Source organism: Euprymna scolopes, chromosome 13, assembly GCF_053919585.1.
Source record: "Euprymna scolopes isolate OS-2025 chromosome 13, ASM5391958v1, whole genome shotgun sequence".
NCBI classification, from domain to species: domain Eukaryota; kingdom Metazoa; phylum Mollusca; class Cephalopoda; order Sepiida; family Sepiolidae; genus Euprymna; species Euprymna scolopes.
Genome location: NC_136494.1, coordinates 98,016,999 through 98,032,336, shown reverse-complemented (window position 1 = coordinate 98,032,336; position 15,338 = coordinate 98,016,999). Strand labels below are relative to the sequence as shown.

The window sequence follows — 15,338 nt, the reverse complement described above, 5'->3', positions numbered from 1 at the left end:
CAATATTTCTTCATTTCTATTTCTCTCTTACTTTCCCTCTGCCCTGCTTCAAGCAAGTCAGTTGACCTAGTCCACAATTCCCAAAACTCCATCATGAAAAGTTTCAATAAAAAATACACGATTAAACCCGGATCTCCAACTTCTAACGTAGACCCCCACTACCATGTCTCCTTCTCAAACATCAGGGGTCTACCTTCCAGAGGTTGAAACCCAATTACAGGAGACTAAACCAGACATACTCTTTCTAAGTGAAACTGGCATTGGACAGACTATTTCTCTATGATTTTGTAATTAAAGGATACTCTAACTTAACTTCCAAATCTGACCCCCAAGATCGCCATGGCCATGGAATATGTGCCTATATAAAAGATGGGTTTCCATGTGGTAGGGGCATCTTCAGAGAAGATCCTAACTTAGCCTATATGTGCTTCCGGGTTGCACTTGCTCAAACTACTGCATTTATATTTGCTTTCTATCGCCCCCACAACAGCGGAGTTACTATCTTTAAAAGCATATCTGAGAAAATTGACCATGTCCTATCTGCTTATCCTTCAGCTAATATTCATGACTGTGGAGACTTTAATGTTCATAATGTGGAATGGTTGACCCACTCAAACAAGACCAATGATGAGGGGAGGTTCTGTCATGATTTCTCCATTGCCTATGACCTCACTCAGATTGTTCACGAACCCACCTGTGTGCCTGATACTGACGGCCAGTATGCAAGTCTCCTAGACCTTTTTCTCACAACTTGCCCTGAACTGTGTTCAGCTTCCGTTCTGTCTCCACTTGGTCTTCCGACCACTCTGTTGTATCAGTTAAGAAAAAAATGAAATGTAATAAATCCTCAGATGTACCTCTCCATCGTACAGTATATCGATACTCTATGGCTGACTGGGATAGCTTCCATACATTTATATCAGATCTACCTCTGCGTTCCATGTTTAAAAAGGATGTGTCCTCTATAGTATCAGACCTGATGGAATTGTTAATTGTAGGTATAGACCGTTTCATACCCTCGAAAAAATTCCAGCAAAACCTAACAGCCAGCCGTGGTTCTCTCCAGAATGTGCTGCTACCATTGCGCACAGAAATCACTTTTTCCATTGCTTCCAACGTAATAGATGTACTGAGACTAAAGCTGCTTTCAGGACTACCAGCAACCACTGTAAAAAAAGTTATAAAGAACAGAAGCGTTTGCTCTATCCCAACTATCATCAATGTACCTGAGTTAATCTCGTCAGCATCAGACAAAGCCAAACTCTTTGCAGCTAATTCTACCTTTTGCGACCAAGGCCGCCAACCTCCAATATTTCCTCCTGTATCAGAAAACACACTATGCGATATACAAATATCTGTACGTGATGTTGCCAAGCTAATTAAAAACCTTGATTCCAGTAAAGCAACCGGCCCTGATGGTATTCCAATTATAGTACTCAAAAGACTTCAACCAGAACTAGCGCCCATCCTTACACTGTTTAAATATTGTCTTAAGGAGAATTGCTTCCCATCACCCTGGAAAATCTCATCAGTATGCTCTGTACTTAAGAATTCTGGTGATCGCTCATCTCCCTCTCAGTACAGGCCAATAAGTCTCCTGTGCATCATGAGTAAGTTGCTGGAATCTGTCTAAAATAGAGAAGTAATCAACCATCTCAACAAAAATAACCTTCTTAGTGACACACAATATGGTTTCCGTTCTGCTAGATCTACAGCAGATGTGCTTACAGTTATATCTCATAGGATTAGCGAATCTCTCGACAAAGGCTTCCTTTCTAGGGCAATTGCTCTTGACATATCAAAGGTCTTTGATAGAGTATGGCATAAAGGTTTACTTCACAAGATCTCCAGCTATGGTATAGCTGGAAATGTCTTAATTATTAAATCATTTCTCTCTGATAGGTTCATAGTGGTTGATTAAACAAACTTGAGATTTCGTCAGCATCTGTCAAAGCCAAACTCGTTGCCAAGAATTTTGCATCATACTCAACCCTGTGCGATTAAGGCCACCTATCTCCCTAATTTCCTCTCAAAATCAAAAATAATCTGATTGATATCCACATATCTGTCTATGATGTTCTGAGCCTGTCTCTGCTCTGTCATTATTTTCATGGCAAGAACTTTGATGCCAGCAAAGCAAATGGACGTGACAATATTCCAGACATAGTACTCAAAAGGCTTCAACCAGAACCAGCACCCATTCTTGCATTCTCTGATCAATGCCTAAAGGAGAAATACTTCTCAACACCTTGAAAAATCTTATTAGTCTGATCAGTATTTAAAAATACTGGTGATCAATCGTCTGAATCTCTCTACAGACCGCTTTTGTGTGTCATGAGTAAGTTGCTTGAATTCATATTAAATAGAGAAATTGTCAATCACCTCTGCAAAAACAACCTACTCTATGAACAATATGGTTTCTGTCCTGCGAGATCTACAGCTGATGTAATACTAACTGTAATTTTGCATAGGATCAGTGAATCTATTAACGAGGGTGGGGTTCTCTCTAGAGTAATAGCTCTTCACATATCAAAGATATTTGATGGGGGTTTGGCATAAAGGTATATTTCACAATATTTCCAACTATCAAATATTGGAGAGAATGGATTCTATAGTTGAAAAGTCAACTAGCGAATCCCTTCTCTCCAAAAAGTTTATACAAGTAGTCGTCAATGGGCAGAAGTCCAAAGCTCAAAGGATCCATCCTGGGACCAACTCTCTTCCTTATCTTCATCAATGATCTCCCAAAATTACATTTCAAGTTCATTCATAGAGATAGATACAGGTGCTACCATCTATGGCAACAATTCAAAAGATAGCAACAACCAAGATCTCTCTCCTTCAATCTGGAATTTGTGGTGCAGGTGGCTGATTAATTTTAACACATCCAAAACCAAATGCTTAGATCTTTTTAACACCAATACTCTGATTCCCACTTGGCCCCAATTGATATGAATGGATTTTGTCTTAAAAGGACTCTGCTTCAAGATTCTGGGAATGACATTCACTCCTGACCTGGAATAAGAATTACATCAAATCTGTTGCCAAGGTCACTGGGAAAATGGTTGCATCATTCTACCACTCCAGAAGTTATCTCCCTCCAGATACAATCCTCTACCTGTATAAGAGCTAAATATGTCCTAAAATGGAGTACTGTTATCATATCTGGGGAGTAGCTGTTCAGAACACACTATCCTGCTTTGAAAGAGTTCAGAACCAGTTTTGAAGCCTGATATATAATGCCCTTTTCTCCTCCCCAAAACCTCTTTCCTACAGAATATACATTGTGAGCCTGTTGCTGCTCTGTCATTATTTTCATGGTAAGTGCTCATCTGAGCTTCAATCTATGGTTCCCTCTGCCATTTTCACAGCAAGTGCTCTGGTTACAACCACTGTCAACAATTTCCCCCACTATCTATCAATTTTTTTTTTACTTTGCTTTTTCACCGTAAACAAGGCACAGTGCCACTTGAATGTAAAGGGCTATTTGGGACAAAATTTGCAGAGACACTATGTAGAGAGTTGAGCAGCAAGATGCCTGTTCACATTACACTTGCACTTGTGCATGTTAGTACAGTCAGAGAAGCAGGGACTTAGAAGAGAATTTTGAAGTCTAGAAGTTATAGGAAAGAAGCTATTTGAGTAGAAGGCTTTTCGGCATCTAGAGATTTCTACACTGTAGGGGTGGGATTTTGCTGCTTGTCGGGTTAATCAGGTCTTTACATTGAGAAAACCCACCTCTACAGTGCTTGGAGTTTGTCTGAGTATATTTCAATAAAGTATTTGTAAAATAGGCACAGAGATGCAACATTTCTTCAATGGGATAGAGGTTGGAGTTTGGTTGATGGTGTGGGACATATTGGATTGGTGACTCTATTTCTAACCCTGCTTAAGAGTAAGAGACTAGTAGCAGATAGACCAGGCCAAATGTGGCAACAATACTCCTTGTATGGGTGAATGGTGACCTTGTAGAGATAAAAGCATAAGCAACTTTCTAGCGCAGTAGAGAGAGCCCACCTTCTTTGCAACAGCCTTGACAATGCCTTCAATGTACTTGTTTCGATTCATGTTCCCCGTGAATGTTAAACTGAGGAGTTTGAATGAAGAGCTTTCAAATAGTGTATCATTAACCATAGCTATCAGTGGTTGAGAAGGTTTCTTATAATTGCTAAACGAAAGAAACTTAGTCTTGGTAGCATTGAATGTTGCCATCCATTCATGAAATACGGCCATTGAGGACAGCCTGGATTTTTCTCTTATTTAAGAAAGATTTGATTATGTTAAGTATTTGTCTAGTAATACCATATGATTTAATTTTCACAAGACCATCGTGCCATACCCTGTCAAAAGCCTTAGATATATCAAGGGCTACTACCCGAGCCTCCCCTGCCTTATCCAGTGTGTGGATTTATATATTACAATAGAACAAGCTTGCTTACTGTTGGTCAGAAAGAATTTTAGTATCTATGAGGGGATGGATTAATACTTGATAAATTATGGACTCAAATATTTTAGCATTTTTTTTTTTTTTTTTTTTTTTTTTTTTCAATAGTATAACTGAGATGAAATCAGACCCACATACCTTTGAGATATCTAGGCTATTTTATCTCACAAACTTGGAAAGAGATCATAGTGTGGTTTCTGTCCACAAAAGAAAATCTGGGGAGTGGAGTTGGAGGCAAACCATCTGGCAAGTAGATTAGTCTTCTTGGTTACTGTGTAAACAACTTCAAGGTTGTTGGATAGTGGGGGAATTGTTGACTGTTCATTATTAATTACACTGTTATAAATTTTCCAGGAATCACAAGTTCCTAATATACTTTTGTCTGTTTGTACTGGACTTGTCTGATAAATCTGTGGTAAGCATGCTGCCTTTGAGCAATGGCAACTGTGCAAGTAAAAGTGAACCATTGGGGAGAGGATGGGGTTGCTTTAGAACCTCTATGTGCTTAAATCTAAACGCAAATTCCATGAACAAAGCTTCTTTCCTAGAACTCCCTGCATGTGAACCGCTGTTTCACTGGCCTGCCATCCAGCTGACTATAATATGGTCACCTTCTAGCCAAATTTTACCCAATTGCCACCACTAACAATTACTGTTGTTGGTCCCCCGATTTATCGGAGAGGGACCTATGTTTTTAGTGGCGTTCATTGCCAGATAACCGTCCATTAGTTTCTCCTGAAATTTTGGCACAAATTGTTTTTTATTAAATAGATGTGCAAAGTAAAAAATTTCTTTTTGCAAAAATTCCCATTGCGTCCCTAGGGGCTCAAAAGAGGTCAAAAATGCCCCATAAATTTTGATCCATCCATTAGATTTTTCTGAAACTTGGCCAAAATGTGGAGCCCATTGTTCTTAATATAAATCCAGTATGGGTGACCCTAGCAAAATTCTGGTTCATGTCTCTAGGGACTTTCAGTGCTAAAAACGTTCCTTTTGTGGCTCTTTTTTCATATTTCTCAACAAAAACTTGATATGTCTGACTATATAGTGGTTTTTCTCGGTGGTCTACTCAAATATACATGTGTTAAGACCTGAAACTGCACCATTATCCATTTACACTGGGATGCAGCATCTCCAGGGGCAAAAGAGGTCAAAAACTTACCCAAAATGGCCAAAAATGACACTTTTTGCCCCATAGCGTTTGGTCCATCCATTAGATTTTCTTGGCCAAAATGTGGAGGCCATTGTTCTTAATATAAATTCAATATGGGTGACCCTGGTAAAATTCTAGTTCGCATCCCTCTTTGACTTTTAGGGCTAAAAAAAAAAATGCCTTTTTGTAGCTTTTTTTCATATTACTCAAAAACTTGATATGTCTGTCTATATAGTGGTTTTCCATGGTGCTGAATTCAATTATACATGTCAAGACATGAAACAGCACCGTTTGTCCATTTTCACTGGCATTCCCAGGAGTTCAAAAGGGGTCACAAATGCCTCAAAATTGCAAAAAAATTGCACTTTTTACCCCATAACTTTTCCCCATCCATTAGATTTTTCTGAAACTTGGCGAAAAATATGAAGGCAACGTTGGCCCTTCACACTTCTCACATTTATTTCTTCACTATTTTTTGTGGCGTCTTGTCACATGCAGCACCAGAGAGGGACCACTCACAAGCGGCTTGTTATCTCGGTGATCCTTAACCCTTATCCTCGAGTGGTCTTCAGGCCTTGATAAGTGGTGACTACCTTGTTAAAAAAAACAGCTTTTATTCGTACTTCTACAGAATTTCCACTGGCGTGCTTTCTCTTTCTTTTTTTTTTTTTTTTTTTTAACGCTAGCTCTAAACTAACCTTAAGTTTTAGGTTTAGTTTGGCAAAAGTTGATTGGTTCCATATTATTTAATTGGAATTCATTATTGAGATGTATTATTTTATTAATTTTTATTTATTGTGGACTATTATCCTCGTCTTTTTTCTTAGTTGTTTCACGACTGCAGTGGATGCAGTCAGGAGATTCAGAGTTCCTATCCCGTCGCAGTTACCACCTGATGAAGGCCAGAGGAATAGTTGGCCGAAACGTTGTGAAACAACTAAGAAAAAATATGAGGATAATAGTCCACAATAAATAAAAATTAATATAATGATAGTCTGAATATTGGAAGAACTTAAGGAGTTTGTCAGATATTTTTGACACTTAGGAGTGAGTTAGACCTTATACCTTCCAACACCGCAACTGTGATCAAGAGTTCTAGTAATCAGAAATGTATAAAATGTAAAGATATGAATTTAATAGCGTCTATATGTCTGTTTCTATTTATATATTATGACTGTGAATAGAAGAAAAGTATGCTGTTAGATTTCTTTTACAACTTGTCTTGAACTGCTTTTGTGTTATTGACGTGTACTTAGACGGATGACCACCTGGGAACATCAGGTTGTGCTTTTTTTTTTTTTTTACACAGTGATCACCACTTATCAAGGCCCGGAAGCCACTCAGGGATAAGAGTTATTGCAAGTACATTACGTTAGTGTGGAGATTTGATGAAGTGTTTAATTAAGGGGGCGGTTCATTAGGAAATGATGTATGTAAAATGCAATATCTGCATACGGAAGCTAGAGAATGAGGCTTATATATTTTGATGATACACGGTTTTAAAGCTAAATAAATAATACAAAACAACAAAGAAGGCATTTACTTTTTTCTTCTCTTAATACTCCTTTTAGTCTTTGCAAATTTATTTTTTCCTCATTACTAACTAAGCAAAAGTACAACAGATTCTTGCAATGCAAAACATGTGAATCATGCAATTAGAAAAATATATATTGGTTGACTAAAAGAGTTCATTCATTTTCTTGTTTCAGTTAGTTTATGGGGAATTTAAACATCAAGTTTATAAATATAACTGAGTTTGTGCAATTCATTTTTCACACTCGATTTAGAAATCTTGAAAAGGTATCCGATTTGAGACTGATTGTCAAACAGCAATCTTGTTCAACTGTTGCCTTCACCTGGTTAGTATTTATCATCTTTGGTCATCCAGAGTTAGGAGCACCTTTCACTGAAAAAAAAATGTCCTTTTTAGAATCGACTATTTCTGGCAAACCCGTGTTGTAATGGTATTCTCCTTATACATCTTGCATATCTTTGTGCAGGTTTTTGTTGATTTTTTTTTTTTTTTTTTTTTTATAACTAAAAACCATCAAATGTCGGTATTGCTTTGCTTGATATTCCATTTCAAAGCCTAAAATATAATAAAAAATGTAAGAACTCCTCTACTTGGAGTCTTATCCCCTGACATCAACATACTCGCTACACTAAATACAGCATTTGAATGATAGGGATATCTTTAGTAGGTTGGAAAGATGACGTTAAAAAAAATAATAATAAAAAACGAACAAACTTTAGCCATTGTACTATTAGACTTTCTTCAAGTGCTTTTGTCACCATCTCCCAATAATTTTAAATTCTGTATTTAATAAATTGACTTGTATATTTGAATGTCTCGCAAAAGGGATATATTTCTTTGATGTAGCTGAGTGGATTTGACTACAGTATTTGTGTAATAATCTGGTACGTGCCCTTATTGAACGAGTGTTCATGGTCAGAGCAGGTATATCTTTAGAGTGTGAGGCTTTGATGTACCTTTCAACACCTGTCGTCTGTGGATCTACCAGTTTGTATTTATGGCTTAACCAGCGATATGTAGATGTAGTCATATTCATTAAATCAGTTTAATACTGAATAAGATTGCATTCCATACCAATTTAGATATCTTGAAATTTAGAATGACTTCTACTTTGAACTTGTGAGGTCAATTCCTGGTGAAGGAACTTTAAATCTAAAATAAATATATATATATATATATATATATATATATATATATATATCTCAAAATATCGTGGTATGAATAAACAAGATTCATCTTTAGATGAAAACTAATTACTATATATAATAATTACTTTATATACTAGAACCGCAAAAGCATGTTTATCATCCATTTTACATGCTGGCATGAGTTGAGCAAAAACGAGGCTGAAAAGAATTTTTACTAGATCATTTAAGTTTCTCTTTTTTTTAATTACATTTTTACCCCAAACAAGGCACATTGCCACTTTGTTGTAGGGGGCTACTATCAGGGACATAAGCATCAGGGGTACTGTGTAGGAAGTTGGGCAGCAAGATGTCGGTTCACGCACTTGAACTTCTGCATGTCAGTACAGTCGGGGAAGCAGGGACCCGGAAGGGAATTCCAAAGTCTAGCTGTTCTGGGAAAGAAACTATTGGAGTAGAAGGCTCTCTTGCATCTAGGGATCTCTGCTGTGAAGGGGTGGGATTTAGCTGCTTGTCGGGTTTGTTGGGGGTATTTACATCGAGGGGGCACAAGTGCTTGCAGTTCGTCAGAGCATTCACCGTTAAAGTACTTGTAGAACAGGCAGAGGGATGCAGCATTTCGTCGATGTGACAGAGGCTGAAGTTTAGCTGACAGTTCAGGACCTATCAGATTGGCAACTCTCTTTTGAACCTTGTCTAGGAGCGAGAGACTAGTGGCAGATGCACCAGCCCAAATATGACAACAATACTCTATACATGGGCGAATGGTGGCCTTATAGAGGTATAGGATACTTTCAGGCGTTAATAGCTTTCTAGCACGGTAGAGAGAACCCACCTTCTTCGCAGCAGTCCTGGCAATACTCTCAATGTAATTGTTTCAACTCATGTTGCCTGTGAATGTTAGGCCGAGGAGTTTAAAAGATGTACTTTCAGATAAAGAGTCATTGGCCATTGCTATTGGCGGTAGGGAAGGTTTCTTGTAATTATTGAAGGAAACAAGTTTAGTCTTGGCAGCATTGAAGGTGACTATCGAATTTTGTCCCCATTCCACTATGGATCAGAGGTCTTCGTCTAGTGTTTATTTAGAAAGTGTTATTTAGAAATGTGTTCATTTGTTTTCCTGTCGTGCCTGTTATAGAGCGTGGTGTCATCAGCATATATACCCATCTCACAATTTTGTCAGGGAAGTCATTTATGAATATTAGGAATAACAGAGGTCCAAGGATAGATCCCTGAGGAACTCCCGTATTTATATCATATTGTTTAGATGTACGCCCGTCAAGGACAACCTGGATTTTTCTCTTATCTAAGAAGGATCTAATTATGTTATGTATTCTTCCAGTGATGCCGTATGATCTGATTTTCTTGAAGACCCTCATGCCATACCCTGTCAAAAGCCTTAGATATATCTAGAGCTACTGCTCTACCCTTCCCCGCTTTGTCCAGTGACTGGTATATATGTTCTGAGATTACAGTTAGGATGTTTGCTGTGGAACGGGCTTGCCTAAATCTATATTGTTGGTCAGTCAGAAGTTTAGCATCTGTAAGGTGATGGACTAGAGCTTGGTTAATTATGGTCTCAAATATTTTGGCGAAAAGTGGGAGGAGGCTAATGGGGTTATAATTTACTGGGTCAGTTCTTTCGCCAGAATTCTTGAAAACTGGAACTATAGAAGCAGTTTTCCAGCAGGCAGGAAAGCAAGATTCATTAAAGCATTTGTTGTAAAGTTTGGAGAGAACTGGAGCTACTTCGGTGGCACACTTTTTTTAATAGCACAGCCGGGATGAGATCAGGTCCACATGCTTTTGCAGTGTCAAGCTTTCTTATGATAGCATGCACCTGAGCAGGGGTGATTTTTCTCTCTATTAGTATCTAGCTGTCACTACTCTTTTTACATATTTTTTCATTTTATTTTATAAAAAAATATTTTAACCGAATTATTTACTTTTAAGAAAAAGTAAATAATTTGGTTAAAATATTTTTATTTAGGATTTTGAAAGTTAAATTTAATCTTTACATCATTGAGTCATTAAATGAACCATTAAACAAATTTTTTTTTAACTATTAGGTTGGTGCAAAAATAATGTTTTTTTTGGCGTTCAACTTCATGTCAAAAAACATTGTTTTTGCAGCAACCTAATTTTAAGGTAATGTTGTTTTAAGCTCATTTATAAAATTATTGGATATAAATAGAATCCAAAACTTTAAATCTTTTAACACCTGAAGATTTGCTAAGTAATTTTAAAGCCAGTTTAAATGATTTATCTATTTGGCAGTTTGGATGTTGCCAAATACCTTTCAAAAAAATAAAGAACAGTTACAAAGTAATGCATTTTTCAGCTGTTAATAAAATAAAATGACTGACAAAGAAACCGAAATGCATTATGGTGGATTTAATTTTATAATTTTTTTTAAAAATTAGATTTTAAAAAATTATTTATTTTATGCTATTGCAGTTTTGATTTTATTTTTATTATTATTAACTATTAATGTGCAAGCTATATAGGGGCGAAAAACATGCACATACACATAAGAGATCACACAATTTCATTAAGATTTGAGTTTGCGTCTTTATTTTATTCCCCTCCCCCTCACATCCCTAAGATAAATAGGTATTGCTTAAGCTGTTAATCATGCAACAAATAAGAAGCTTATGTTTTGATAGCAGTTGTAAACAGAAGTTGTTGGCAGCTGACAGTTTAATTATTGCAGCAGGTTGTGTCTTCCAAAGCAGCAGAGTTTACTCAAATTACACAATCACTTTCCAATCACTGGTACAGGGTGACCTGCCAAAAAATGCCACTCATGGAATCATTAATAAAAATTCACAATCCTTTTGGCAATCCGACCATATTTGGTACAAATAAACTTTAATCTGTGCCTGTCTTGTCCACCAAGTTTTACTCCTGTATGTCCAGCAGTTTTTTTCTTTTTATCACCATTTAAATGATATTCTCGAAATGTGCACCTCTACATTGATTACTACTGAACACTGCTTAATTGTCATTCAATTTTGAGTTCACCAGACAAATAGGTGTTGTGAGGAATGAACACCTGTTTCAACAAATCGAGACAACTCCTCATGTTTCAAATGATTCATTAGAATGGCTGTATGAACACTCTGGTGATTTTCTCATCAGTTGATGTGATCCTGAATGGGCTTCATACTCATTGGACCTGAACAACCCCAGATTTTTATTTGTGGGGTTATTGCAAAGATAATGCCTATAAAAGCAATCCCTAGACTATTCCTGCACTGAAAGGAGCCATCACAGCCCAAATTAGAGAAGTGTCAAGAGAATATCAGTTGTTGACAATTTTTCATGTCATGTTTTATTCAGGTGGACTTGCTGCATTAAAGCATATCATTGAATGGTGATAAAACCCAAACTGTTCAACATTCATGTCTGAAACTTGGACAAGTCATGCATAGTTTGAAGTTTGTTTATACCATATATGATTGGATTGCAGAAAGACTCATTAATTTGATTAACAGTTACATATACCTCATAATTATTTATCTTCCTCCCATGTCAGAAAGTTTAGACACAAGATCAGATTGTAATTTAGTATTTTCTGCAAATAAATAATTCAAAGTGTAACATCTTAAGTTTAAACTGGATAAAAAGAGGAAAGACTATAGGAGAGAGAGAGAGGCAGAGGAATGTGTCAATCGTAGCATAGGGATTATTAAAAAAAAGATATGAAGTTAGCTATACAGAAATCCCTGCCCCCCCCCTTCGGGAACTTCTGTATGGAAGAGGTGGTGGATTAACAAAAACTTTTAAAAAATTTTTTTTTATTTTTATTTTTTTTACTCCTGTTCACCCATTACAAAGCATATCACCACTTGGACGTAAGGAGCTACTATTTAGGGCCATGTCTAGGAAAGATTAATAAGATATTTGTTTGTTACATTTGAACTTCTACATATCAGTACAGCCAGGGAAGCAGGCAGCAGGAAGGGAATTCCAAAGTCTAGCTGTTCAAGGGAAGAAACTATTAGAATAGAAAGCTTTCTGGCATTTAGGGATAACAACAGTGAAGGGGTGAGATCTTATTGGTAAGTGGGTTTGTCGGGGATATGTACGTCGAGGGGGTACAAGTGAAACAAGTTCATCAGAACACATTCCATTAAAATATTTGTAAAACAGACACAGTGATGCAACATTGTGGCGATGAGACAGGGGCTGGAGCTTAGTTGAAAAAGTGGGACCGATTAGATTGATAACTCTTTTTTGGACTTTATCTAAGAGGGAGAGACTAGTGGTAGATGCACCAACTCAGATGTGGCAACAATACTCCATGCATGGGCGAATGGTGGCCTTCTAGAGGTACATGATACTCTCAGGCGTGAGTAGTTTTCTAGCTCGATAGAGGGAACCCACCTTCTTTGCAGCAGCCTTTGCAATGTCTTCTATGTATTTGTTCCAGTTCATATTCCCCCGCAAATGTTAAGCCGAGGAGTTTAAAGGTAGAATTTTCAAGTAGGGTACTATTTGTCATGGATATAGGGGGTTGGAGAGACGTCTTGTAATTGTTAAAGGAGAGCAGCTTAGTTTTACTAGCATTAAATGTTACCATCCATTTGCAGTTCCATATAGTCTGCACCTGAATAAAAAAATGTCATTATTAAAGTTTCCATATAATAAATAATTTGTTCCATTCTACAATAATGATACTTCACATTTTGATGATCAAACTTATATTGTTTGTATTGCCATGAAACAAAGTTCTAATTTACTTCATAGTTTAAAATTGAATGTTATTTCAGTGTTTTCAGTGCTGGCAGGCATTGTGTGTGTCTTTTCTTTTTTTTTTTTTTTTTTTTTTAAACAATTTTGAATAAAATTTTTTTCAAATTTGAAATTGTGATAATGAAATGTTTACACATGATAGATAATTGGTTCAATTCCAAATAAATTCAAGTAAATGAAAATATGAAAGAAAAACAAGCAAAATAAATTTTTAATGAAATGTGTTTAGTTATTTGTTCGTTACAGAATAATTTCAGCGAATATATAGTTTAAACTGTTGAGCAAAAAAGGTGATTTTATTGTGATTTGACCGTTAAAAATATTTCATATTATTTGAATTATTCGGAATACTGTGTTTCTGAATTTTTGGTCCCCCCGACAAAAGGAAGGTGAACCTGTAAATTCACCCTTGTCCGTTCGTCTGTCCACACTTTTCTCAATAACTACACCTTGGAATTTTTTAAAATTTTGCACAAACATTAAATGATGAATTTTATGAGTACAAAAGTAACACAACGGATTTTCCGGGAAAACTCCGGTTGCCCTCGTAACCTTTTGGGTTAAAATGGCTAAAATTGACTCTTTGTGTTTATTAAAAAAAATTGATGCCTTGGATTTTTATAAAACTTTGGGAAAAGTTGTAACTAAATGATTTCTATATAATTTTGTTTGTCTATACTTTGTAATAACTCTTGGGTTTTCCCCAGGGGCTCTTTTAGGGATAATAAAAACACTTCATTTTTGGGACTATTTTACCATATTTGTCCAAAATTTTCTGTATGTCTATTTAGCAGTTTTGCATGGTGCTGAACTCAAATTTAAATATGTTAAGGTCTTGGATACTTTTGGGGCTAAATGGGGGGGGGGGCAAATGGTGGACTTAGTCATTTCTTTTTTTGCATGGTGCAGAACTCAAATTTACATATGTTAAGGCCTAAAACTGCACCGTTTGTTCATTTTCACCAGGATTTGACGCTCCCTGGGGACTTTTGGGCTAAATGGGGAGGGGGTAGCAAATGCTGAATATAGTCATTTTTTTTTATGCCTTATTTACTGTGTACTCATGGAGGACCATGCATGCTTCATTTGTTAAGATGAGAATTGATTATTCATATTATTTGGATTCGATTACTGTTCAATCAATCAAGATGAGAACAGTAGTCTGAAGCATCAAATATTCGAACTATTGTTTCCATTTTCATAACATTTCGGTTGATGTAATCTTCAACCTTCTTCAGGTGTATCTTGTCAAACTTGAGCATCTTTCTTTTAAATTTGCACAGAATTTTGAACAGATCCCTTTATTTAATCCACAAGGGTAGCATGCTCTTGTTCCATCAGTCATGACTAGGTAGAAATCCTAAGTAATTCACACTTGTCAAACGTTAGAAGAGGGTAAATTACAACTAAATTTTACCAATTACTTTATCAACTATGCTATGGGTCATTGCAGACAATTCTAGTATGAATTTTAAGAGCTTTAAATCTATTTCTATTTTTAAATATACAATCTTGCTACTTATCATTTTATATCACTATACAAATATGTAAAAATATTTATTTATAAAAAAAAATGATTGATTGTTCGAACATGAGAAAATTACTTATTATGAAAGAATCCTGTAGATGCTGCCATTTGGAAGCAATCATGTGTTTAATTATAAAGATAAAGTGAAAGGGTTGCGGAATCTATGAGAAAAAGGCATTTCCAATGGTCAAATGTTTGAATTTTGATATTCACCAAGAAACTATTATCTCTACATATAATAAAAATTATTCCATTAAAAAACATAACTTGACAAATGTAGACGCCACATATAAATTCATTATGATCAGACTACTAGCCACTATCTTACATATGTTTTGCGCATATTTGCTGTCTCATTCATCTGTTATAATAAGATCTTATATTAATTCCTAGGAGCATTACAATCCAAACTATGTCTTAGTTACTGGAGATAGCACAATTTTTTTTTCTTAATTATTTCACTTTACAACTGTGATAAAAAAAAGTTGTTAAGCTAGCCAGTGCTCACAAGTAATCACCTCAATATAGAAATACCTGACAGTGCCTACTTGTGCCATCAAATGACAGTAACCACCTAAAAAGATCGCTATCCTCCAGTAAATGCAGATAAGTCATAACTGCCACTAGATGATAGTGTCTGCCACTGGATCATGGGGATCGATACTGACTGCCATGCACCGACAATTGTAAAGGCAAGTAATCACTCTAAACAACACTAATCTCCAACAATGGCAGCCAGTGGATTCCACTAGGTGCCACTCCCACACAATGCAAGC

At 36.3% G+C, this 15,338-nt stretch overlaps 1 protein-coding gene across 1 annotated transcript in view; it reads left to right on the top strand.

The window, feature by feature from the left end:
• The window catches only part of LOC145292101 (DDB1- and CUL4-associated factor 6-like), a 135,871-nt gene that overhangs the window by 19,191 nt on the left and 101,342 nt on the right, over nucleotides 1-15,338 (top strand). The window lies entirely within an intron of this gene.